At 43.5% G+C, this 26870-nt stretch overlaps 1 protein-coding gene across 4 annotated transcripts in view; it reads right to left on the bottom strand.

Annotated features, from left to right (window-relative positions):
- Window positions 1–26870, bottom strand: part of MID1 (midline 1) — a 496103-nt gene that overhangs the window by 220911 nt on the left and 248322 nt on the right. For 2 of the 4 annotated variants that reach the window (XM_030201609.1, XM_030201613.1), the window contains exon 1: window positions 16901–17166. The exons of the other annotated variants lie outside the window; for them this stretch is intronic. The gene's annotated coding sequence lies outside the window, so the exon portion shown is untranslated. Of the gene's footprint in view, window positions 1–16900; window positions 17167–26870 lie in introns of those variants that run through there. 4 annotated transcript variants of the gene reach the window in all.

Raw genomic sequence — 26870 nt, 5'->3', positions numbered from 1 at the left:
ATGTAAACAAGGTAATCTTTTTATTGGACTAATTTTAATACATTTTGACTAACTTTCGGAGAACAAAACCCTCTTCCTCAGGTCAGGATAGGATACTGTAACAGCACTATACTGTATTGACCCGAGGACGGAGGTTTTGGCCTCTGAAAGCTAAATGTATTAGTCCAATAAAATGGTATTATTTTACTTTCTATATTTGTTTTATTTCTATTTGTTAATTTGTAAAGTGGTGATTGGTACTTGTTAGTTTTTTTCAAATTTACATCTGCTGTCTTTATATTTTGCACAGTACTAGGGGACAGTTTCTGTTTCTGTGGTGTTGCATTGTATGCAGAGTCTGGCATCTTGGGGGTTCAGTTTAATTTTTGTCTAAATAGAAAGTTTATGATTACTTATTCTATAGTGGATTAGGATGTATCTGTGTTTGTGAAAAAGACATGGCTTTCAGTTGGCATTGACTGTGCAGGATCTACGATCTGTACTATTCTGTCTGGTTTCGTTTTACAATAGGTGAATTGATGTTCTAGTGCTCACTGTAGTGTTTAAGATGCTTTCCTTTTCCTTGTGTGACTCGTAGAAATGACTGCTTATGGTATGGTAGAATTGCTCTATAGGTCCTGAGTGTTTTGTATTCTCGGCATGCCTAGTACTGGATTTTTTTTTTTTTGGGGGGGGGGGGAGTGTTAAAAAATGACCGGCCCCGGGTGTCAACTACCCTAGGTACGCCACTACTCTGAGGCAGGAACTTTGTGCGACTGTCTAAAAAAAAAAAAAATCTTGATTACCAGCTTTTTATGCTTACCCAAACTGTACACAAATATCAAGAGAAAGTTTTTCATTTTGTATTTAGTTATAAAACTGATTAAGGACAAGCATGATACAGATTATTACTAAAGTAATCCCCTATGAAATAGGGATTACTAGAAGGATAGAATCCCTAGTTGAGTCACTGGGGGGAGTGACTGGGAGGTCCTCTGTAGTCTGCTTCTTATCTACTGGTCCCTCGTTGCTGACTTTGCCTGTACCTGGATTACCCTTCTGCCTGCCGCCTGTCTACTGACTTTTACCTGTGCCTGTATTACTCTCTTGCCTGCCGCCTGCCTACTGACTTGTACCTGGATTACTCTCTTGACCGGCTGCCTGCCTATTGACTTTACCTGTGTCTGGATTACTCACTTGCCTGCCTACTGGCTTTGCCTGTACCTGGATTACTCTCTTGATCGGCTGCCTGCCTATTGACTTTACCTGTGCCTGGATTACTTTCTTGCCTGCTGCCTGCCTACTGACTTTGCCTGTACCTGGATTATTCTCTTGACCTGCTGCCTGCCTGGCCGATACGTTCACCACCCCGTTTCCAGCTCCGTCTCGTAAGTCCTGCAGGCTGCCCACACCTAGGGGCTCAACATCTGGGGAACAGCAATCAGCGCAGGTGAAACCCGGGGTTGTCCGGCCGCCAAGCAGAACCTGGTCCGAGTACCGGGCTCAGCAGCGCTCTACTTGGTACAAGAACTCACAAGTCTGACAGTTATACAATATACCTCAGTGCACGTAAATCTACACAAAGGGATTTACACCGTGTTTTTGTTTGTGTAAATGAATGCATGAAGTTTTAGGTGCTGGGATATCAACTAAGCATATTCTGTATACTGCACCTAAATCTTGGCGTAGTTTATAGAATACGCTTAGGCAGAAATGTTTACTGCACAGGTTTTTTAGGCACCATATATAGAATCTGGGCCAGAGTGAAACTGTACAAAGTGTAAATTGCCCTGCTTGACAGTACCATAAAGAAGGAGAATACAGGAGTTCCGCTGGGGGAACCCTAGAGGAGGATTTATATTAATATTGCACTATATGATGATGAGTTCATACAGCTGGATGTTCCTGTGGTTTGGAGTTGAAGAATAAACTGAGTTTTAAGCTGCTGCCTGCTGCTTGGTCATTTGGACTAACGGGTATACAGTTGTCTCCCAAGTTTAACTGCCAGCCTTGTTTCCACAGAGATTTGGACCTTGACTTTGAAGTTTGCTGGGGGAGAAGAAGGTAATCCCATCCGTTAACACTTCTTTCCCCAGGTGGAGGCACTGTGCGCCAAGTGAGTGAGAAAACGAGGGTCCAACAGAGTCTGTCCTTTTCGGGGGTTCTTCAGCCCGCTCGGGCCACAGACCCAGAAGCACTCAGGCAAAGGGGTGTTACACTAAAAATGGGTAAAAGATTCTAGACACTGGTCCACACTGCAGACATTATACCAGCCTGATGGACAATTCAGAATAAGAAAAGCACATCGATGTCACCTAATGTGAGGACTATGTGCTCTGAAAAATTACAATCAAGAGCAATTATTAACACTATAAGCTGACTAGTACTTGTGCTTGAAAACAATCACTGCAGGTTCCTTTCGCGTATAATCTAGCTTCTGCATGCTACAAGTTTGATAAAACACTGCATCTTCATCATACCCAACAAAGCCTGGAAATTATTTAGAAATACCCAATTAGTATCCAAGCCAGAATGTATATAATAATTTAAAATATGAAAGACCATACTTTTACCTCCCAGCAAAATAGCCTCTGCACACATGGACCTCAGCTAATGAAAACTGAAATTAAATTTACAGACATAAATTCCCGCTAAATTTGGAGCACTCTATTTACCATATAAGCTACTAAGTAAGATGATAACTGCATGTAATGGTGTAATCAGGGCAGGAGTGATCCTCAGTCACCCTTGCCCATGTCAACCATGACTTCTTATTTATTTATTTATAGCATTTATATCCCACATTACCCGAAACAAGTTTGAGATCAGTGAGATTGCCACGAGAGGTCATGGCAGCCATTTTGAGAGCACAGGCAACATGGGCAGAAGTGACTGGGAATCATGTCTGCCCTGACAACAATACCTAGCGGCCTAGGAGTGTAAGAGAGGCCCAAGGGGGCACCTGCAATGCCTGTTCGGAGCGGAAGGAGGGAGACAAACAGGAAAAAAGCACACATTTTCACTTACACTGAAAGCACACAGTCAGTTTTGACTGTAACCAAAACCATGGTGGTAGCTTTTTGGCCAAAACTGGGCAGAAATAGGATTCGGGGCCAGTTTCAGCACTGTAATTGAAACCAAAACCAAAATTCAATCAGCCTCTACTTACAGTCCAACATCTGTTTTTGAGGGCCTTTGGTACGGGGGTGAGGTGGGGGGGAAGGTCTCTGAGGGAGGCCCCGCATGTATCAGGCTTCTGCCCACATATGGATGGTGGGATGGTGCCTGCGGGGGAGGTCAGGTGATGGCGGGGGGTGGGGGCTGTTGGAAGATGTTAAGGAAGGGTTGGGAGGCATGCATTGGAGCACGGCTGTGATGTGGGAGGAGGGGGCCCGTCTTCACAGGCCCAGTGATGTTGGGATTTAGCACTGCACCTACAGCAGGCACTTATTCATGCCTCGGAGCAGGTCTAAATCCCAACATCCAGGTTTCTCACTGTAGACTTGCATTCCTTATTTCACATAGGGAACCTACATCTGCCCGCCCGTGCAGGACGTCAGACTCACAGAAACAGAAGCCTGCTCTTGCAGATCAGCAACACGGCCATGCCGGAGAAGAGGACTTCAGTTGGCGGGGGTTGGGGACCCCCACCAGCAAAGGTACCCGATGGTGGGGGAGGGTTGGCAGCGCTGGGGGGGGGGGGCTAAAATGTGCCCCCTCACCTCGGGCTCTGGACCCTCCTCCCACCAAAGTCTGGCTATGCCCCTGGGTCAGTTACGCGTATAACATAATCAACTGTATCGGCACTAATTGGTGATAAATACCAATTGTAACTGACAATAATTTGCTGCTGTGCACGGCAGGGCCCGGGACAAGACCCACCCCCACACACCTAGACTGCCGACACATCACTGCACTGCTCCTCCCCACTTTGGGCCGCCACTTCTGCCCCCTAACCTTCCTTGGTCTGTCGCAAGGAGGTTGGATGAAAACCTCCTTGGTCTGTCGTCTCCTGCATGCCGGGACCTGGATAATTGTATCAACACGATAACCAAGGTCACCTGGGTTATCGCATTAATGCAGTCATCCAGGGTTATCATGTTATAACAATAATCCGGGTCCCGGCACGCAGGAGAGAGACAGACCCGGAAGCAAGAAGAAACTTGCTGGCCCCAGGACCCCCCTTGGAGGCTGGAGAATTTTGCCCTCTGCCCCCCTCTCGGCAGCCCTGGTGTGTGGAACAACTTATACCCCTTTTCCATAAACAGCGTTCCTAACTGCTCTCACATGCTAATGCAAAGGGAGTGTTAACGAGGGAGGGGCATGGGAGTGTCAGGAGCGCATCGACTATTCTTGTGCACACTTTATACAATTGTTGTATAAGATTTGCATGTATGAAGCTAGTGTTCTATAACACACTTAGCGTATTCTGTAACATACTGCGCCTGAATTCTAACATGCACAGACAAAAAGGGACATTTTGTGGGCGTTCCAAAATCTAAGCGCATTGCTATAAAATATGGGCCAGTGCGTGTAAATCTAGGCACAGGGATTTACACCAGCTTTTCGTTGGCGGAAATGGACACGTAGATTCAGTCACATTAACTATGCCTAAGAGTATTCTAAATACCGTGCATAAATCTACATGCAGTATTTAGAATACGCTTAAGCATAATTACCTATCGTGCGTTAATTTTAGGTGTCATATATAAAATTGAGCCCTTAGTGAGCAACTCTGCTCTTATAAAATACTAGCTCAGCACTGAGTTTTTCAGTTTCTAACTTTTAACAAACTATATAGAATTTACCACTTATTTGGTTTTCAACAGTTTAGGAAAGGAAGAGGTTGGGTATTTCATACATTTGTGCTGTGGCATCGGCTAGGGGCGAGATCTTTGCAGTTTGAAGAAAGCTCTTTTAAAGAGCCCCCACTTAAATTTATTAGTAATGTTATATTTAGATGTCAAGGCCAAAACTGTGGACTAGCTTGCCCCAAGAGAGCCGGATGATGGAAGGATACTTGGATTTCAGATGGAAACTTAAAAATGTTTTTGTTTCAGCAAGAATTTGGGGTGGTAAATGAAGACAGCTGAAGGATGACTCATGCAGCTGGGAGCTAAGAAATCTGGGATTATGAATGATGATTAAATATAAGAACTGCTCTATTTTATTTTTATGTGCATATTTGTCGTGTGTTAAGTGAGAAGCAGTGTGTTATGTGACATGTGGAGGCATATTTTCAAAGCACTTAGACTAACAAAGTTACATGAGTAACCTATGGAACTTTGTAAATCTTAAGTGCTTTGAAAAAGAGCCCTATACTTTTCTCTGTTTTCCTTTTGAATTTAAGCTTCAGTACCCTGCCTTGAGTGCCAGTTAGTCAGGCAGGTAATAACCTGAATAAAACAATTTCTTACAAAGAGCAGACTCAAAGAAAAGAAACATTTAGGAGTATTGCAGTAATGAATGTATGTGCTTTTCATTTCAAAATGCATGAAATGAACAAGAAATCCCCAACCCAATGAAATAAGAGCAGAAGCAGCAAGTAGTGTGAAGAATTTGAAGAATGCATTACAAAACAAGCAGGGTTATCTTTGTTGATTTTAAGTACATGGCCCTTTAAGACACCGGCTGCACATATTATAGCAGGACATGTTTATCCCTCCTACCCAAGCCAAGATAATGTTCAAGCACCTTTCTGACCTCATTTGCAACTCTCTTTAACTAGTCACTTATTTTCTAACACCTGTTACTCTAACTTATCTATCTATATGTTCCATCTTTGCTTGCACCCTATGCTGTCTATTAAAATGTTTTATTGTGTGTTGTGTTGGTATTCTAATGTAGCATACTATGCCATACTTTGTATTGTTTGAATATTTTACTGCTATAATTGTTTATTGCTTATGTTTGACTTATTCATGCTGTACACCGCCTTGAGTGAATTCCTTCAAAAAGGTGGTAAATAAATCCTAATAATTGAATTAAATAAATACATAATTTTTAAACGATTTCATTTGCCAAAGGTAGACTCAGATCAGAAACCAAGATTACTTTGTGCCAGACCTCTACAATCAGCCTCAGGAACCCCAATGTAGGAGTAGCAATTACCTGGGGGGAAAAATACCAAATGATGCACAGTAAAGTATTATTATTATCATTTGTATAGCGCTACCAGACGCACGCAGCGCTGAACACCTGATACAAAGAGACAGTCCCTGCTCAAAAGAGCTTACAATCTAAATATAGACAGACAAGACAGGGAAGGTGAGGGAAGTAATGGGAGCTAAAAAGCAGCAATGAAAAGGTGGGTTTTCAGCATAGATTTGAAAACAGGTAGAGATGGAGCTAGACGTATAGGTCCAGGAAGTCTATTCCAGGCATAAGGTGCCACGAGAGAAAAGGCGCGAAGCCTGGAGTTAGCAATGGAGGAGAAGGAGATGACAAGAGAGATTTGTCCAGTGAGTGCAGTTCACGGGGAGGAATGTAGGGAGAGATGAGAGTGGAGAGGTAATGGGGGGGGGGGGGGGGGCTGCAGAGTAAAGGTCAGTACGAGAAGTTTAAACTGAATGCGGAAGCGGACAGGGAGCCAGTGAAGTGACTTGAGGAGTGGGCTGCAACTGGGGTGTTAATCTGCTCAACCATGGGTGATGATATACGTAATCCTGACATTACTTTCAAGAAGCAGGATCAAAGTAGGTCAAATCACATTAACCTGACTTCATATAATATGCTTTTTCAGAAATGTACAGTGTAGACTGTGTCTACAGGCAGTGATGCTTTCTGCTATCAATGTAGAATTCTGTCACAATGATACAATACACTGTGTTAATTAGACCATAAAAATATAGGGCCAGATTCTATAAGATGGTACTCAAAAATGGCAGGAAAGGGAGAGTAGTCCACCTGTATCCTACTACTACTACTACTACTACTACTTAACATTTCTAGAGCGCTTCTAGGGTTACGCAGCGCTGTACAAAATAAACAAAGAAGGACGGTCCCTGCTCAAATGAGCTTACAATCTAAAGAACGGAATGTCAAGTTGTGAAGTCTAGATTCCTGGGTAGGAGGTGTAGAGCTAGGTGCCGAAGGCGACATTGAAGAGGTGGGCTTTAAGCAGAGATTTGAAGATGGGGGAGGGAGGGGGCCGGACGTATGGGCTCGGGGAGTTTGTTCCACGCGTGGGGTGAGGCGAGGCAGAAAGGGCGGAGCCTGGAGTTGGCGGGGGTGGAGAAGGGTACTGAAAGGAGGGATTTGTCTTGAGAGCGGAGGTTACGGGTAGGAACGTAAGGGGAGATGAGGGTTGAGAGGTAAGGAGGGGCTGCAGATCGAGTACATTTGTAGGTTAGTAGCAGAAGCTTGAATTGAATGCGGTACCTGATCGGAAGCCAATGAAGTGACTTGAGGAGAGGGGTGATGTGAGTGTATCGGTTCAGGCGGAAGATAAGACGTGCAGCAGAGTTCTGAATGGACTGAAGGGGGGATAGGTGGCTAAGTGGGAGACCGGTGAGGAGTAGGTTGCAGTAGTCAAGGCGAGAGGTAACGAGAGAGTGGATGAGAGTTCGGGTGGTGTGCTCAGAGAGGAAAGGGCGGATTTTGCTAATGTTATAGAGGAAGAAGCGACAGTCTTGGCTAACTGCTGGATGTGCGCAGAGAAGGAGAGGGAGGAGTCGAAGATGACACCGAGGTTGCGGGCAGATGAGACGGGGCGATGAGGGTGTTATCAACTGAGATAGAGAGTGGAGGTAGAGGAGAAGTGGGTTTGGGTGGGAAAACAAGAAATTCGGTCTTGTATCCTGCTTCAAAAACATAACCTTTCCCCCTTGAACTTTGAACCACAATGTGTGTGGCATTAGCAGAAAGGTCCTGCTTGGATGTATTGACCAGTGATCCTATTGAACTTTCTATTTTAACATTGCCATTATAAGATTTTGTGTGTCATACAAATGGAACAAAGTAATTAAGAGCAAAGATATTTGACTCTATGTATAGATGCTGGGATCCAGAGGCTTCCTTTTGAATGTGTCATTATGACCTTAGAGTTAACAAAATTATTGATTGTGTGAATGTTTTATAGATGAGATCATTTGCTCTGTGTGCCTTTGCACCATCAAACATTTATAGTCTTCCTGGACTGATCAATGGTTAATTTCTAGGGATGTGCATTCCTTTGAAAACAAAATTAGCATGTGGAAAGGTGCACGCTTTCCTTTATTGGGACATTCATATCCATGTGGGGGACTCGGAAGGAAAAGACATTGCAAAGTGTATCTCGGCAGGGTGACAGAGTCTATGTGGAGAGCAGGGAGATGGGGTAGAAGTATAACACAGACTCAATAGAGGGATTTTCACATTTTCTACCTATGGGAAGTGTGTGTGATCCCAGGGTCACTAAAGTGGTAAAGTACATAAGTATTAGCATACTGGGACAGATCGAAGGTCCATCAAGCCCAGCATCCTGTTTCCAACAGTGGCCAATCCAGATCACAAGTACCTGGCAAGATCCCAAAACAGTACATTTTATGCTGCTTATTCTAGAAATAAAGCAGTGGATTTTTCCAAGTCCATTTTAATAATGGTCTATGGACTTTGCCTTTAGGAAGCCATCCAAACCTTTTTTAACCCCGCTAAGCTAACTGCTTTTACTACATTCTCTGGCAACAAATTCCAGATTTTAATTACAAGTTGAGTGAAGAAAATTTTCTCTGATTCATTTTAAATTTACTACTTTGTAGCTTCATTGCATGCCCCCTAGTCCTAGTATTTTTGGAAAGAGTAAACAAGCAATTCACGTCTACCCATTCCACACCACTCATTATTTTATTACACACCATGACTGAATGGTGCATACTTTGCCAGTGGGCATGTGCATGGGTAGCATTTAGCAGAGTATAAGCGAAGCACATAGATATGCATGTAAATTATATAGAAAGCTATCATTTACATATGTATGTGCTAACATCTAGGTTCAAACATTTACTCGGGATGTAGGACTGGTGTAAGCGATCAGGCCTTCATGTGTGGGCGTTTCCAGCGATTTGCATTCGTTTTCCATAAAGTAAAGGTAGGCAACTGACAAACAGATTCCATAATGAAAGGGAGTTCCCTCTTTCACCCTGGACCTGACATCACTTTCAGCATAAGCAGTAGTATCATCAGATCTACCCTCTTACCTCTGGATTCTAAATATGGTACCCAAATTCAGGTGCACTGCCAAGATGCATGTGCATCTTAATGAGCTATTATCAAGAAATAATTGGATAATAACAACCAATTACTGATGATAATTGGCACCATTTGAGATTTGCCTGCATATCTGTCTGCATGCTATTCTATAATGCCAGGTGCCCAAATCCCACAGCGCAAAACTCAAAAGGGGGCATGGTCATATAAGGGGCATGGGCACATCAGGGGCATTCCAAAACGTTGCAAGCATTGCTACTGAATAGTGAGTGAGTCAGCACGCCCAACGTGGGCACCAGCATTTACACCTGGTTTCAGCAGCAGCAAAGTTAGGACGTGAGAATATCATTAGCTTAGAGCTGATCTTTTCTGGTGCCCATTTTTGAGCACCATTTATAGAATCCGGCCCTTAAGGTATAGGAATTGGCTCATGGCTAGACAGTAACACGGGGACGGGAATCGGCGGTAACCGTGGGGACGGGGCGGAGACAGAGCATGCGGGGATTGGGTGAGGACGGGGACAGAGCCCATGGGGACAGGGACAAACTTTGTTCCTATGCCATTTTCTACTTTGAAGCCTGTTAATGAGCTGGACTGTTATTTATGTTTGAGTGATGCACACGACGATATTTTGATTTTTTGGAAAAACAAGCAAACATGCTTGCCACAACTAGCAAAATTTATATGGGGGATCCTGTACATGCTACTACCAGCACATCTCCTAAGAAGAAAAGTCGCTCGTTTTTATTATTGTTTTCTACTTGTGATTAACAAACAACAGTTGCACAGCACATTGTTCCTTTTTATACTTTAATAAAAGGATTTAAATATAAAATCATAAGTGTTTGAGGCTTCTGCAGATGAGGACAGTCCAAGGGGGATGGGGCGTGGACAGGGACAGAACCTGTTGGGATGGAAACAGAACCCACAGGGATGGGGACGGAGACAGAACCTACGGGGATGGGGCCGGAATGGGTAAAAACTTTGTCCCCATGTCATTCTCTACTGGTGGCATTTGGAGCACTGTATAATTATCAATTCTTTAAGTGGAGATATTCTACAGGACACTGCTGCCCAGGTTGGGCAGCACTTTGACAGAGCGTCGGCACCCACATAGGAGAAAACACATCTTTCACTGCTGCACTTCTTTGGTGGGGGAGGGGAGGAAATGCTTGCTCTTCTGCTTCTCTACATTATGCCCCCTCCCCCGGATTCTATACAGCGTGACTTAAGTTGTGCATAAAAAAATCTAGTCATATTCTGGATTTCCATGCGCAACATAATTAGCTAACAAACCAACCTGTGCTGATAATTGCTAATTAAGCAATTGACACTAATTGGCATTAATTAGAATTTATGTGCACAACTGTCTAAGCGTATTCTGTAAAATGATGCACATAAGCTCTAAGGAGCATAACTGGAAAGGGGGTGTGGCCATGAGTGTGGCCATAGGCGTGGAATAGGTGGGTCGTGGGCGTTTCTAAAATCTATGTGCAATATTATAGAATACACCTGGTCCACGTCTAATTTAGGCATCAGCATTTACATCAAGTTTTACTTGGCGTAACTGCCCGTGACTTAATTTAGTCATGCAGACAGAAGTTTGGCATATTTTATAAACCGCGCTGAAATGTAGGCATACTAGGTGTATTTTTTTCGGCACCAATTTTTTAGGCGTGATATGTAGAATCTAGCCCTATATATGTAAAGAGGCACTTCTCTCCTCTCCCCACCTCCTAGAAGTGCTAAGAAGGTAAAGTCTAGTCATACATGCCCCCAGCCTGATCAATGAGCACCAAGCTGGTCCCTCTGAGATATTCGCATATACAGATGACCAAGAACTGCCCACGCATGTCAAGGAATTCCATTGCAAAATAAATAATGGCACAGTCAAAATTCAAAGCATTTCAGTCTGTGGTTCAGCTGTCTTAGACGGAACTTTCCTGATGTCTTATTTCTCACAAGCACGAGCCCTCTCAACTAGCAGATCTAAACACGGGCAAAAGTAAATCAGTAATTAAAGCCCTGAGAACCAATATCAGGAGCTTTTGCTGGCCCAGCAAATTCTTCACTTAAATACCACAGGATGCGAGAGGAGAAAGGGACAAAAATGCTAAATGTTTTGCCCTGACAAGGTTGTGTTTATATAAAACACATTTGCATGAATACAGCAGGTTTATCTAAATTCTTTGGATTGTATTTATATAATGATTTTTTTTCCTTCTGAGTTGGAAAGAAAAATCTTTTACAAATAAGCACTTTGTTGGTGTCTTGTGAAAATCATAGGTTTATGTGGGATTTTTCTCCGAGACCAATGGATATGCCAAACACAGACACACAAATATACCAAATAAAAGAGTATAATAAGACAATCACAGAAAACTAGACAACAGTTAGGATTTTGAAATATCAGAACACAAGGTCTTGTTTTTTTTTTTTAAATTTTAACCAGTTATTTGTGCTAAGCCTATGGAAATGTTTTTTTAGATTTTGCTCACACCTTTTTCAGTAGTAGCTCAAGGTGAGTTATATTCAGTTACTCTGGATATTTCTCTGTTTCAGGAGGGCTCGCAATCTAAGTTTGTACTTGAGGCAATGGAGGGTTAAGTGACTTGCCCAGGATCACAAGGAGCAGCAGTGGGATTTGAACCAGCCACCTCTGGATTGTAAGACTGGTGTCCTAACCACTAGGCCACTCCGCCATGCCACAGTATTGAAATGTTCACGTCTACAAGGGCAATGGAGGTGAATAATTTTGAGTACTCAGATGAGGCGTTGCTTATGAATGGGGGCAGGGTTTGCTACAGAAAGCATTTCTGCAAAGAGGGTTTCTGTTTCTGTTGGGAAAGGTGAAATGAACTTGAAAGGGAGTGCGTTCACTTGGGAATACTGTAACTGCTGCTTCCTGGCTCATATCCACAAGTTACCAACCTTAGGAAGACATTTCACAACATCTACTAAACTGCAGAACTCACTAACTGCAGACTTGCAAAGGATGTTGTAACTAAAATGCACCATAAATGTGCCCTTCATTGATAGACTTCTACACTGACTCTTTTTTGAAGCTGATGCTTAGTAGCAGGAAATAAAATTTTCAAGCTTTGAGCATACTTTAATCCATCTTTAATGAAGGCATTCCTAAGACAGCATTAGATTGGATTTTCTATAGAAGACATTTTGGTTTGGTTGGGGAAAGTACTCAGAACAAAAGGAGGTGCAAGTGACAGCAGGCACTCTTTCATTAGGCAATTTTCAAAGTGAAAGTTCATACATTCTTTCCCTTTGAAAATAGATGCAAAGTCCAAGAATAAAAAGTGCACATGCACTTTGCAGCTACAAGGGCAGTATGAAAATTGTAACAATTAGGGGCCCTTTTACTAAAGCATGTTAGGCAGTTAATATGCGAATTAGCACACAGTAACAGATACCGCACAAGTGTGGTAAGTGGTTTTCCATTATTTCAATGGTTAGCATGCACTAATTCATACGTTAAGAGCATTTTAGGTTAGGGGGTGGTATTTAGGTGAGACAGAGAGAACAAAATGCAGTCTGGAGCACATGCCACACACTAACTGGCACTTTTTGTTTGCTTTGTTTGTTTTATTTTTGTTTATAACTCATCCTGTTTCCAATCTGTTTCTGCCCTGTAATGTGCTAAATGGCTTCATGTCACAGTAAAATGCAAATCCAAAATGAAACAGTGAAGAGAAAGCAAAACAAGAGTTTTTACCATGCACACTCCTAATGGCTAAGTACATTTCATCAATAACTTTCTTGTAAAATTTGTTTTTTTAAAGTGCTAAGCCTGTAAGAACTCATGAAAGTATGACCCATGCCACTAAAAGTGAGTGGAGGAGTGGCCTAGTGGTCTTGCAATCCAGAGGTGGCCAGCTCAAACCCCACTGCTGCTCCTTGTGATCTTGGGTAAGTCACTTAACCCTCCATTGCCTCAGGTATAAACCTAGATTGTGAGCCCTCCTGGGTCAGAGAAATATCCAGTGTACCTGACTGTAACTCACCTTGAGCTACTACTGAAAAAGGTGTGAGCAAAATCTAAATAAATAAAATGCCCTGGTATTCTACTGCATGTGCCTCAGTGTTGACTCTTGCTGATGGCATTGTGTGTTTAATGCTTTGAGGTATCACTTTCCCAGATAGCTGTATGATGCAATAAATGTGAAGATGTGTATGCTTCCACCACTGGAAATTCTAGTGTTAAATGATGCCATAGAAGGTGTGTATGCAAATGGCTTCCACTATTGGAAATTCTAGTGTTAAATGATGTCATAGAGGGGTACACGGTGTTTTCTCAGTGTGGAACACTAGTGCACCTTAGTAAAAGACCCCCCCCCCCCCAAGTGCGGCTTACAGAATAACGCTTTTTCAGAGTTGTATATAGAATTCACCCCTAAGCGCTAATATGCACTTGGGGGTCCTTTTACTAAGCTGCCCTATAAAGTGGCCTTAGCATACACTCGCTTGGGTATTTTCCATGTGCTAGGGCCATTTTAAGTGCAGCCGAAAAACAGACGATTTTCCATTTTCTGAGTTAATGGCCATGTGTCCAATTTTGTAGGTGGTCAGGGCTCAGCCACTAATCAGTTAGCAAGCAGGAATACAAATGCACTAATTGGTTAGTGCAGAAATGCCCCCTCTCCACCCTCCAGGCACACCCCCTCAGCGAAAGAATTAAATTGTATTTTTTTAATACACGGTTTGCACATGCACATTGCAAAACATGTCATGTGGTAAGCCCTTTTCAGCTGCAGTAAGCACATGCTAGTGTTACCGCAGCTTTGTAAAAGGACCCCTTCATGTGGGAAAAAAGGCTTTCTGTAAAACACGTTAAAGTACTTTGCAGTAATTTGCCTGTCAGCACACACTAATCACATGCTATTTTTTTATATATATATTTTTACAGGAGGAGGAATGGAAGAGTTATCAAGTTAGAGAATTTCCATTAGCACACACTAACTGGATAATGCAGACTTAACATGGGAGCAGTTTGCACCTCCTAAACAGGAGGCAATAAGTGCTCATGTGTTAATATTTTTGCAGGTCTAACGTGATAATGGAAAAATTAGAACAGGACCTGCAAAAAAGAAAATAAAAGCCCTATTTTTGGGCTGCATTACAACTGGCCTTAGCATAAATAAAGTCCTGAATTAAAATTAACTACACTCATTTGTTAATGCATTTTAGTAAAAGGGCCCCTAAATTCTTTTTTTCTATAAATTCCTATATTTAACAAATCTGTTTTGACACAATACACAGTTATTATGGGAAAAATGTTCCATGTAATACAGAAAGACACATAAAGCTACATGCAGACAGATTTTTGCACAACATAATCAAATATTTTTGAACCAATCCCAATATCTTTTTTCCATCATCGGAAAGAAATATTCAGATAGTTAAGAGGATCCAGAAGTTTGCATAATTAGAACCAGGCGCAGGTCCTAAGCAGGAAAGCAATTGATGGATATTAATTATAGCAAAGAAGTGCCAAGTTTCAACACAACTCTCAGACATCCCTATGTAATATCAGCCACTGATTTATTTAGACATACCATATTAATTCATCCAAGAAACTATACTACATTTCTGACATCTCAACACATCTTAACGCTGGTGAAATATACTTTGCAATCAAAAGGGGTTTGATTTTTCTTTTTGAGTTTATGGGAAATTTTGTCGCTAATTTAGTCCCTCAGGTTGAGCAGAATTAAAAATAATTTGTTTCATTCATGAATCTCAGTATATTATGCCTAATGAAATGCAAAATGACATTTGAATCCGAGCAAGACACGGCGTAATTAATTGCAGCAGACGTGCATATCTCAGTGCTCTGGTTCTGGGCTATGTCTGCCCTGGGTCCTGTCGAACGAATCTCAAGTCTGACCCCTGCAGGAAAGTGAGTGAAACACATCTATTCTTTTCAATTATGTTTTCAAAACGTGGAGAAACCCTACACTTATGGCCTTCCACAATAAATTATAAGCAAAGATTTTATCCTGAGATTCTTAACTTTCTCATAAAGACGAAAAATAGTCTGTAACTGTAGAACTACTTTGAAAGACAGCATTTTGGTTCTACTGTCAACTTCACCAAAAGGGAACATATAGACGTGTTAAACTATTATAGCACTTATAAGTATTCGTTACAGGAAGTGCTGTGGAAAGCCGTATGTCTATGCCAATTTCCGTCTGTTCTTCAACTTACGTACGTAAATCGATCAGCACTGAAAAGTTACACATGCATGCACGTTGAAAAGACACACAGATGGGTACTGGCAAGGATATATACAGACACAGGCGCATAATCATTTTTCAAACACGTACAGCCTCTTGTGTAACACACCCACACAGCCAAGGATGCCATCTGTCACCAGCACACAAACACACACACAAATAAGCAATGCCTCCCTCTGGAACAATGATTTACCTACAACTCTTGCCTCCCTTTCTTAACCCCACACAAAAATCAGTCCTTTGTCACTCACACAGACACAAGTCTCTTGCGCACGCACATAACCATTTTAAGTAATTTGCGCTCAGTATAAAGAATAACTTTGAAAATCTGTGCACACAGGTTACACCTTTCCAGCCTCGTTAAGTCTGTACAGTACACTTGCTAAATAAACTCATTTTCTTCCTCATCAAAAACCACTTATAAAAAGGATGCCAATTAGTGCCACCTCCCCCCCCCCATCATAACCAACTAGTCTAACAAACTACGCTTTGTCCCTTGCTTGAATTCCCTCTGTTCCCACAAACCTACACCACAGGTTACCATAGCTACACTGTACGTCTATTTACCACCTAAGTGATCAAAGCAAGCGAGCAACACACACTCACAACTTGCCAGACTTCCTACCGGGTAGCGTCCGAGCAGTAATTAACCAATACTCCCCCCCCCCCCCCCCCCCCCCCCCCCGGCTACGGACTCCACGTCCACCCTGGCAACATTCTCAGTAATAATAAATACCATTCCCCAGGCTTGAAAGAAAGTAGCAGCAGCAGCCTGGGGATAGCTCAGGAAGACTTCCAAGAGCCACTTTTAACTGCACTTCCTGGGGGTGCAGCGCACCGGCCTCTCTGGGGGTTATTAGGCAGGAATGCATTAAGGATTCCGCCTTCCAAAGAAGCTGGAGCTCCTCTCATCCCGTGCCTTTTGTGAAGCTAAGCTGTGAAATGTTTTCAAATCACCCCGGGGCTTATTTTCATGTTTACTAATAACTAAGCTCCAAGGAGCATGGCAGCTCTGCCCAGAATACAGCTACCTTGATTTGGGAAGATATTTCTGTTTAGCACACAGGTACATCAATTAGTATCTATTTTACTGATCATTATAGCACAGAAGGAAAAAAAAAATAAAAGCGCAGATTAATTATGTTATACACAAAACCAGTTATAAAAGTAAGTTTATTCACTCTTGTTAATTTTCAGTTTGCAGGATAAAATTAAAACTATGGAAACGCACGCTTGATTTGTTTGTGCTCAACGCGGCTTGTTTAACATTCAGAAAATGCCAATTACATGATGGGATGCTGAGCAACACAATATATTTAAAGCAGCAGCAGAGAAGCTGCCATTTATTTATTTATTTATTTATTTATTTGACTAAGAATTCACAACTAAAAAGCGTAAACTCAACAAAGAAGTGAATGCATGCCACAACACTCGCCAGATCTTGCTCTGGAAGAATCAATTATTTAACCACGATGTGCCCTTACCTGCCTCATGTTGAGAATCCCATAATCCATGCAGCACAGGAACAACGTGGTGTGCCCGAGTTCTGACTGTACCTTCACAGTGACTCGATACAGTCTGTCCATCAACACTTAACCTTACAGGGCAAACCCGCGAGCTTCCTGTCCTTCCGTATCATTGTACTTTCGCTCTGTCCTATCAGAGCTCGTGTCAGATTTCTGCAATTTTTCCTCCCGGTCTATCAAAAGTCAGGAGCAGGAAGAAGCAAACGTCCGCCTTGCTCCTAGTTCAAAACGCCGTTCGGAAATGTGGTAGCTGCCTGAATTAGGCCGTGCAATAATAGCCTCACCAATAAGCAGGGAGGGGGGCGGGAAATGGAGCAGAGAAAAACTGCCGACACTAGGATTAAGAGGCTTCCAAGGATCTGAAAGACTGGAAGCAGCTGGAAACAGTGTCCAGGGTTAGGAGAGAAAAAAAAAAAGAAAAGAAAGAAAGAAGGGAGCCTGCCTGGACCAGAAGAAATTTATTTCTGTTCCCAGCTCACAAGTCAGAGAGATGCTTGAGGGTCCAGGAGACTCAAACCTTGACTTTTTAAATGAGCCAAAAACTATTTTTACAGAACTTCAAGAGTTGGCAGTGCAACCTGGATTCTTTTTTTTTTTTTAAGCCTACTTACTAACTCTTCAAACCTGGACAATACAATACAATACAATAGAAATATATTGGATGGACCCTACAGGGATGCTGTTATCTACTTATTCATTTATTGGGATTTATTAACTGCCTTTATGAAGAGATTCAGCCAAGGCAGCCTACAGTAGGTACAATTTAACATCAAACTAAATTTTGTTAACAGCATAACAATAGTAAAATGAACAAGTATAAACATAAATACAATAAATTATATAAACTTGAAAACAGCAAACTGAAACCTAATAATAGGACTACCATGAAACCGGGTCAAAAATATACAGATTTAACAGCACTGAAATTCCAATAACAGAGATATAATATGATGTAAGAATAATAGCGATGGAATATCTACTACGTTACTAGGTGCATGATCCATCTTGAGGAAATACCTAGCCAATCAGGGCTGGATTTCCCATTATGCACAGCAAGTACCTGGGTATGGACTTTTGTGCCCTGCAGGCATCATGGGTTAAAAGTGGCATGATTCTCACTCATTCCCTGGCACAGTCCTTCCCGGTCTCTGGTTGTGCTTAGGGATGCATGGGATGTAAATCCAGCCCTGTGGACAGCAACAGATGATCTGGGTCTAAGTATGGGTCATGCATTTGACATACTGCCTTTCTGTTGTACAATCATATGGAAATCCTGTTTTATGTCAACCCCAGAATTTTTATACCCTGTTGTCATATCTTGATAACACATAACTGATATTTTATACTGTGTAGTAATTTATTGTTCTAAATTTGTGTTTTCTTGCAATAATTTGACCTTACAATAAATCAGCACTTAACTGGCCAAATGCTGACTCCACCCCTGGAATGCACCCAAAACAACAGCTGGTTTTGAGTTTGGTGTTTCAGTGGAACTAACTGCTTAAGTTCTGCTGAAAATGACCAGTTAGCTCCGAGCAGGCAATTTAATTGGCTAGGAGTCGTTTCTGGCCAGTTTAATCACATTGAATATTGACCCCCAAATCATATGAAGTTTTTTTCATGCAGCGCATAATCAAGCTGTGGAATTTGTTACTGGAAGATGTGGTTAAGGAGACCAACATTGCAGGGTACAATAGAGCTCTGGACATATTCCTGGAGGAAAAATCTATAAACAATTCCTTGCCAGGTAAACTTGGGAGAACCACAGCGCATGCATTTTTTGGTATCAGCTGAGCACTTGTGACCCAGGATGCTGGGCTTGATGGAACTTAATCTGACTCAGCACAACCTTTCACATGGGAGTCAACTTTTCAGAATGATTGGGGGAGCTAAATTCAACACAAATTAATGATCCCTGATCACAGTTAAGGAGTATACTCAATATTGAGGGTGCGCAAGCACCCATAGCACCCAAAGAGCTGGCACCTATTTCATAAGATCCTAAAATGGCAGTACCTCTTTGCAGGAAGTACAGTTCACAATTTAATCAAACCTGATATTCCACCATTTGGAGATACTGTCATGGCAGTTTACAAAATATAATTATAAAGCAAAGTAATAAAAGGAAAGAAAAGGCCCAACAGCCTGTATCAATGGTCTCAGTTAAACACGGGCTGGGCCTGTTCAGGAACGCTCAGGTGGAAGGTTGGGGGGGGTGGCAGCACTCTCAGGGGCAGGGACGATTGGTTGGCTTAAAAGAAGCCGGCCTGCCCATGGGTCCGTTTCTGAGAGCCGATTGGAGGGGAGGCTGCTGGGGGCGGGGTGTAGGGAGGGAATAAAGCCTGCACTTCCTCCGAGGCTCAGGGCATTTCCTGAACCTCGGAGGCGGCTTTTCCCACCCTCCCGCCCTCACATCTGATTTGGTGGAGCGAGGCTTCACTTTTGTGCTGTAGTTTTGTCTTTAGGTGGAGTGTGTTGGGGTTGTCATAGCGGCAAAAACCCGAGTCACAGGAGCCATGGCTCATGGGAGATGAGCCAGGTCATTAAAGGCGGGTCGGGTGACCCGAAATAAATGTGTGGAGCTCCACACAGGCCAGGGCTCTTGGAGTTAGGGCGGAGCCGGGAGGTCTGGAGCAGCCGTAGCAGGGTGTTCTTCACATAGGTGGTGGGATAACAAATCTTGGGAGTCAGGATCCTCGTAGCTGTCCTGGGCAGTATTATATTCTCATACATTTGAACTTTTAAATACCATAACTAATTGGAGGAAAAAGACCTCAGATGTCTTGGCTTGGTAGCAAGTATGATATCTTAGTGTCAGCTCATACTGGACCCCCAATCTTATTAGTCTAAAAACCCCCACTAATGTTAAAATTTTTACATTTTTTTATTTTGTGTATATATCATGCACTATAACTTCTCCAAGAGGCTTTAAATCCTGGAATCACATTACTTGATTACTTGTCCAAGAATCAAGACTGTTAGCGCCATACTAGGGCCTGCCTTTGCTACCACCCCATGATCAGAGCCCCCAAGCACGTGAAACCGCGCTCGCAGGCTCTGAATGCAACTAGCATGCAAAACAGGGCTCTTAGCGTAAGTAGCATGCAAATGCAGGCTAAATGTATTCCGGGAGGATTGTGCCTGAGTGCATGCTCAGGCACAATCCTCCTGCACTTTACCCTATGATCAGATATAATAGCGTGCTTAAATTTGCATGCTGTTATCTCTGATCATAGGGGCGGTAAAGCCCTGCTCTGTTCCAGCACTATTTTTAGAGCGCTGTTTGGAACAGCGTGGGGCTTCCGATCATCTGCCCATAAGTGCCTTTTTTTGTTTAGATTTGTAATAATCTATGAAGAAATGGAAAAGTAATGTGATTCCAAGATTTAAAGCCACTTGGAGAAGTTATAGTGCACGATACATACACAAAATAAGAAATTTTTTTAAAAATGAACATTTGTGGAGTTTTTTTAGATAAGATGATAAGATTGGGGTCCAGTATGAGCTGGCACTAAGATATCATACTTGCTACCAAGCCAGGACATCTGAGGTCTTTTCCCTCCAATTAGTTATGGTGTTTAAGAGTTCAAAAGTATGAGAATATAATTTTGTATTGGATTTCACAACAAGAGGTACATGAATACAGTGACATTTTCAGCTTATTGTTTTGTCATTGACATCCAGTCCTTGTTGAAATAGTGTCTGAATATTGGTTTAAACAGAGATTAGAAAAAGAGATCTTGCAGAGGGCCACGGGAGACCTTAGCCAAACTTTGGAGCAGGACCAGCCAGGGCCGTGCCGATGCGGTAAGCGAGGTAAGCATGGCAGGAGGGCGCCATCCTCTGGGGGGCGCCCCGCCGCACCATGCTTACCTCGCTCTCTTCTCCCCAGATCCTTTTTTTTGTTTTTGTTTAAATTTACCTCTCCGGCGCGCGGCAGCGTAAGTGAGAAGGAGGCGGCGCTCCCCCGGCCGCCCCGACGTGTCTTTCCTTCGCTCGGTTCCGCCTTCTTCTGACGTCATTTCTGACGTCAGAAGAAGGCGGGACACAGCGAAGTCAAGACACGTCGGGGCAGGGGAGCGCCGCCTCCTTCTCACTAACGCTGCCACGCGCCGGAGAGGTAAATTTAAACAAAAAAAAAAGGATCTGGGGAGAAGAGCGCGGGTAGTGTAGCGCTCGTTTTCGGGGGGGGGGGGCGCCGGAGAGGCCAACTGCAGGGGGGCGCCGGAGACCCTAGGCACGGCCCTGGGACCAGCCAAGCTTCCACGTTCTCCCAACAGTGAAAAGCAGCAGCTTGAGGCTGTGCAGTGTGTGCACTCCCCGGCCACCCTTGGCTAACTTATCTTAATGTCAGGTTTGGTTCAGATAAGTCATTTTGCTTGACTGGTATATTTGATGTTTATCCAAGAGTAACTGGTTAACAATGAAGTTGAATCCTATTAACCAGTCAGGAAGCTTAGGTAGGCCCAGTGCTATGATGGTATAGTGGTTAGGGTGGTGGACTTTGTTCCTGAGGAACTGAGTTCGATTCTCGGGAAAAGCAGCTCCTTGTGACTCTAGGCAAGTTACTTAACCCTCCATTGCCCGCTGCATTGAGCCTGCCATGAGTGGGAAAGCACAGGGTACAAATGTAACAACAACAACAACAACAAAATAGGGTTGTTGTGCTACAGATTGGTACCATGATACATGGTAATTGGGCACTTCAACATGCACTGAATATTTAAACATTAAAAAATATTATTTGTTGGATAAAGTGGTCAACATAATACACTGGTATTAAGAGTAAACAAAATTTGAACTTAATAATACCTGATCATATGATTAGAACCCTAAAACATTATATACCGAATTTTGAATGCCATTTACAGAATTCCCCTCTTTGTGTCTTTATAAAGTGCTCCACGAAAACTGCAGCAATCACAGCAAGAATAAAGCTATGGAGGGAGCAAATGGTTCTGCTTAAAGTACATGTGTAAATCATAACGCCACCTGTGCTTTGCAAAATCCATTCCTGAACATGCTGACTACAAAGTTGCATTCAATTGCACAGGTTCTTGTCATTGTGCACACTGGTATAGGCGGAATAATTTTATAACTGACATTTTACCTACATATACTGACATAACAAGCAGAGTGGAGGAGTGGCCTAGTGGTTAGAGCAGTAGGCTTGATATCCAGAGGTGACCACTTCAAATCCCACTACTGTTCCTTGAGATCTTGGGCAAGTCACTTAACCCTCCATTACCTCAGGTACAGAGAAATACCCAGTGTACCTGACTATAAGTCACCTTGAGCTACTACTGAAAAGGGGTGTGAGCAAAATCTAAATAAAGAAAATACTGCCTTAATAAAATGAATCTGTCTGCAGCTCCTTGAGTTTCTTAGCCTGCAATATACTCAGTAATTGACAGAGAGCTGGTGTGGACCAGAAAAGTTAGTTAATGCTCTTATAAAGGAGATAAAAAGGGTTTCTGAAAGCATAACAAAACCTACTATGCTTCCAACTTTTCCATGATGGGCAGTCAACTCTGGAACGCCATACCAAGACTCATTAGAACAACCAACGAACTTCTACCCTTCCAAAAGTTGCTAAAAACATACCTCTTCAAATGAGCCTATTCGAACGACCCAACCTAATCTAATTACCTATACCACATCTCTGCCCCATATCCCTTCATCTCTCATTCTCTATACTATTTGTATATCTGTAAAATGATGTATACATATCTTATGTTATCTTTGATACACCTTATTCCCTTTTATTGTAAACCGCACTGAACCTATGTCATCTCTGTTACACTTTATTCCCATTTATTGTAAGCCGCACTGAGCCTGCCATCGAGCGGGAAAGAGCGGGGCATAAATGCTACAAATAAATAAATAAATAATAACCCAAGTTAAGGATATGCATTCATTAGTGTGTGTTTGGTTCATTATTGTGCTTTAGAAATTTTAGTTTGTGCAAAATCAATTTAATAACACAGAAAGCTAACCCTAATATATACACAAAATAAAATGAATAATAACACTATGAGAGTGCAGGAGAGCAAATCTTCAGGTCAAGAACCAGCACCAGTGGTTCATAGAGCTTCAACGTCTAGAGTAGCCACTATATTAGGCTGATCATACTGGCTCTTATAACATCATGAGTTTCCTCTCATAATGTGTATCATCCACTTTAAACCATTTCCTGAACCAAATAACTCTTCACGTGCTAATATTTGTGACATACAATCAAATGGAAATAAGTCCATTGCCTGCCTCTGATACACACAGTGTCTGGAAATAAAACGACCCCTAATGTTTTCCAAATAACCCCAAAACATCCTACTACAGCAGAAACTTCTGCCTGAAATTTGAGACATTTCTGAGCACTTAGTTTTCAACCGGATGGGGCTCCAGTGCATTGCGCTCACAAAACAGTTGAGCTCAAAATTAATGAAGTCCCAGAATTCATTGAGCCAACAATTCAGTGGCATTGAAGACTTTATAAATGTGTCAAGGCTGAAGGAGGACACTTTGAACACAAATTATGAATTAATTAAGAAAAAAGCACATTATACTCACGTATTTTCAACGGTCATGCTGTCAGCCCCTAGTGGTAGAGATAGGAACTGCACCTCTAGATTTCTCTATCACAGTGGGGTGGTCCAGGTGTTATGGTAGACTGCACACCAGCTAAGTGCTCACAAAGAGAACGATTGTGATTGAATTAATTATCTTTAAATTTTCCCAAGGCCAGTTATGAGATAGTGGGAGGAAGTACAACCAGCTTTGTAATTAGAAAACTGTATATTTAATGGGTAATAGAGTTAAATTATAGAGATCTCTAACAGCATAAATAAAATTATTAACAGGGATTGTCAATAACAATATGTAATACAGCTGTGTTAGAACGCTTCAGGGGTGCTGTAACAGTTTCAAAGCACAAATCTATAACATTCTCTGTACCTCTCTTACAGATAACCCTCCTCAGCTCTGCAGCTGAAGTGACTTAACTATCAGGTATCAATGTTTTTCTTTCCTCTCAGACCTTATTTTACTTATACTAATTACATAAGAAGGCTTCTTTTCTTAAAGTTCTGTGTTCTCTTTTTCAGGAAAATAAGTTCCTGGTCAATCAGATGGGACCCGATTATTTCTACCCAGGTAAGTATATGCTTGAATTAGTTCTCTATGCATGTGTTTGTGTCAGTCCATATTCCCTATCTATCTTCCCCTCCCCACAAGCTCAGTCTCTGAAAACTAAGTAAAGAACTTGGTTTCACCTGCTCATCGCATTCTTGCAGTGGCTAGCTCTTCTTTCCTAGGATCCGCCATCCATCGTCATTCACTGTCATCTGTGATGCTCCTCTTCAGCCATACCTACTCCCTGCCTTTAACAACTTAAAAAGAAAATGCTAACTCCCTATCCTTGATGCAGAACTGGTATATGAAGCTCTCAGTCTCTATGGTTTGGACTGTCACATTAGAATATGATTGCGATTTACTCTACTACTCAGGAAAATAAACTAATATTTCAGTGACCCTAAGTAGACCCTCCCTCAAGAGTTTTGCCCAGGTTCTATTCCCTTGGGCCTTTCCTGAGCCAGAGTGCATTTATTTTTACCTCAGCTATCAGGGTAGAACTGTGCTTGATGCCACCCTGCTCCTGGAACAGCAAGTGGCTTACACTCTGTTTACCTGCCTCTTATTTCTCTGTCATTGTAACACTACAGGCAGGCATTTGATACCAGTACCCTTCCCAGTATTTCACTTACTCTGGGCCACAGCTGCCAGCCCTTAAGGCTCTAAGGTCTGCTTTCACTCCCACAATTACAGAGTCTTTAAACTCAGCTGCCTCAGCCTTTCGCTGCCCACACAATGCAGCTTTAAGCTGTGGGCCTGTCTCAGTTCCAGTCTGACCACTCTGGAATGTTACCTAGCAGGCTTCAGCTTAAGGAAGGGAGCCCTATGACAGGAATCACCTTTAGCAACTCAGTTTGTGATAATTTGTCTAGCAGGTTTTCACACCCTTCTTGATCATACTTTCCCTTCCCTTAGTTACTGAGTATGGGAATGATTATACGAAGAAAAATGAAATGGATGGTATACTGGAATTGAATCCAATGCTCAGTAGCGAACAAATGAATACAAGTGTGGATTTGAACATGGGGGTAATGAAAGATGTGGACATGAGTGGAGTCAAGAGAACTAAGAGGTGTAACCAAGGGAAAAAGACCTAGTTTCTTGGAAAAATACTATCTTTATTGAAAGGGGGGATAGAACAGGGTATAAATACAAAGAGGATGTTTTAGGAGAAATGTCAGGACGAAATTTCAGTCTAATGGGGGAGTGCAATCACGTTGTTGGGAGGGGTTTCCCATTTGCACCTTGGGTGCTGCTGGTGGCTCTTTGGGGCGTTTGAGCCCTGTTCGTTGGTGGTGGTTGATGATGGAATGGTGCTGCCGAAAGGAAGGCAGTGTTGCAGCTCCCACAAATCCGGAAGTGCTCATGACAGTACAGAGGGAGTCACTCAGTGGTGTGCTGGAGCCGGCTCGCACCGGCTCGCAAGAGCCGCTTGTTAAATTTTGACAGCTCTTGCGAGCCGGTTGTTGTTGGGGGCGAGCCGGCTCCATTGCGGGAGGTAAGCATGGCAGGAGGGCACCATCACTGGCCATGCTTACCTCCCCTGCCGCTCCGAAGCATGTACAACCATGTCCTTCGCCCCCCTCCGTCTTTTTTTAATTACCTCCGTCGAAGCGCCGCCATTTAAAGCCCTGCTGCGTGCTGGCTGGCCGTCTCCAGGCTTCCCCTGCTTGATTCGGATGATGTTCGTGCCTTAGTCCCGCCTTCATCCTGACGTCATTTCCTTTTTCGCGAAGGCGGGACTAAGGCACGAACATCATCCGAATCAAGCAGGGGAAGCCTGGAGACGGCCAGCCAGCACGCAGCAGGGCTTTAAATGGCGGCGCTTCGACGGAGGTAATTCAAAAAAGATGGAGGGGAGGGTGGGAGCGAAGGAGCGGCAGGGGAGGGAGGATAATCGCTGGATGGGTAGAGGGGGGCAGGGAAGAGACTTGCTGGGCATGGATGGGCAGAGGGGGGCAGGGGAAAGAATTGCTGGCCATGGATGGGCAGAGGGAGGCAGGGGAGAGATTTGCTGGCCATGGATGGGCAGAGGGGGGCAGGGGAGAGATTTGCTGGGGATGGATGGGCAGAGGGGGGCAGGGGAAAGAATTGCTGGCCATGGATGGGCAGAGGGAGGCAGGGGAGAGATCTGCTGGCCATGGATGGGCAGAGGGGGGCAGGGGAGAGATTTGCTGGGCATGGATGGGCAGAGGGGGCAGGGGAAAGAATTGCTGGCCATGGATGGGCAGAGGGAGGCAGGGGAGAGATTTGCTGGCCATGGATGGGCAGAGGGGGGCAGGGGAGAGATTTGCTGGCCATGGATGGGCAGAGGGGGGCAGGGGAGAGAACAGCTGGCCATGGATGGGCAGAGGGAGGCAGGGGAGAGAATTGCTGGGCATGGATGGGCAGAGGGAGGCAGGGGAGAGATTTGCTGGCCATGGATGGGCAGGGGAGAGAATTGCTGGGCATGGATGGGCAGAGGGGGGCATGGGAGAGAATTGCTGGGCATGGATGGGCAGAGGGAGGCAGGGGAGAAAACTGCTGGGCATGGATGGGCAGAGGGAGGCAGGGGAGAGAATTGCTGGGCACGGATGGGCAGGGGAGAGAATTGCTGGGCATGGATGGGCAGAGGGGGGCAGGGGAGAGAACTGCTGGCCATGGATGGGCAGAGGGAGGCAGGGGAGAGAATTGCTGGCCATGGATGGGCAGAAGGAGGCAGGGGAGAGATTTGCTGGCCATGGATGGGCAGAGGGAAGCAGGGGAGAGAATTGCTGGGCATGAATGGGCAGAGGAGAGAATTGCTGGGCAGAGGGGG

The sequence above is a fragment of the Microcaecilia unicolor genome, chromosome 4, assembly GCF_901765095.1.
Source record: "Microcaecilia unicolor chromosome 4, aMicUni1.1, whole genome shotgun sequence".
NCBI classification, from domain to species: Eukaryota; Metazoa; Chordata; class Amphibia; order Gymnophiona; family Siphonopidae; genus Microcaecilia; species Microcaecilia unicolor.
The sequence above is the reverse complement of the archived record's forward strand: the minus strand, read 5'-3'. Positions and strand labels throughout refer to the sequence as shown.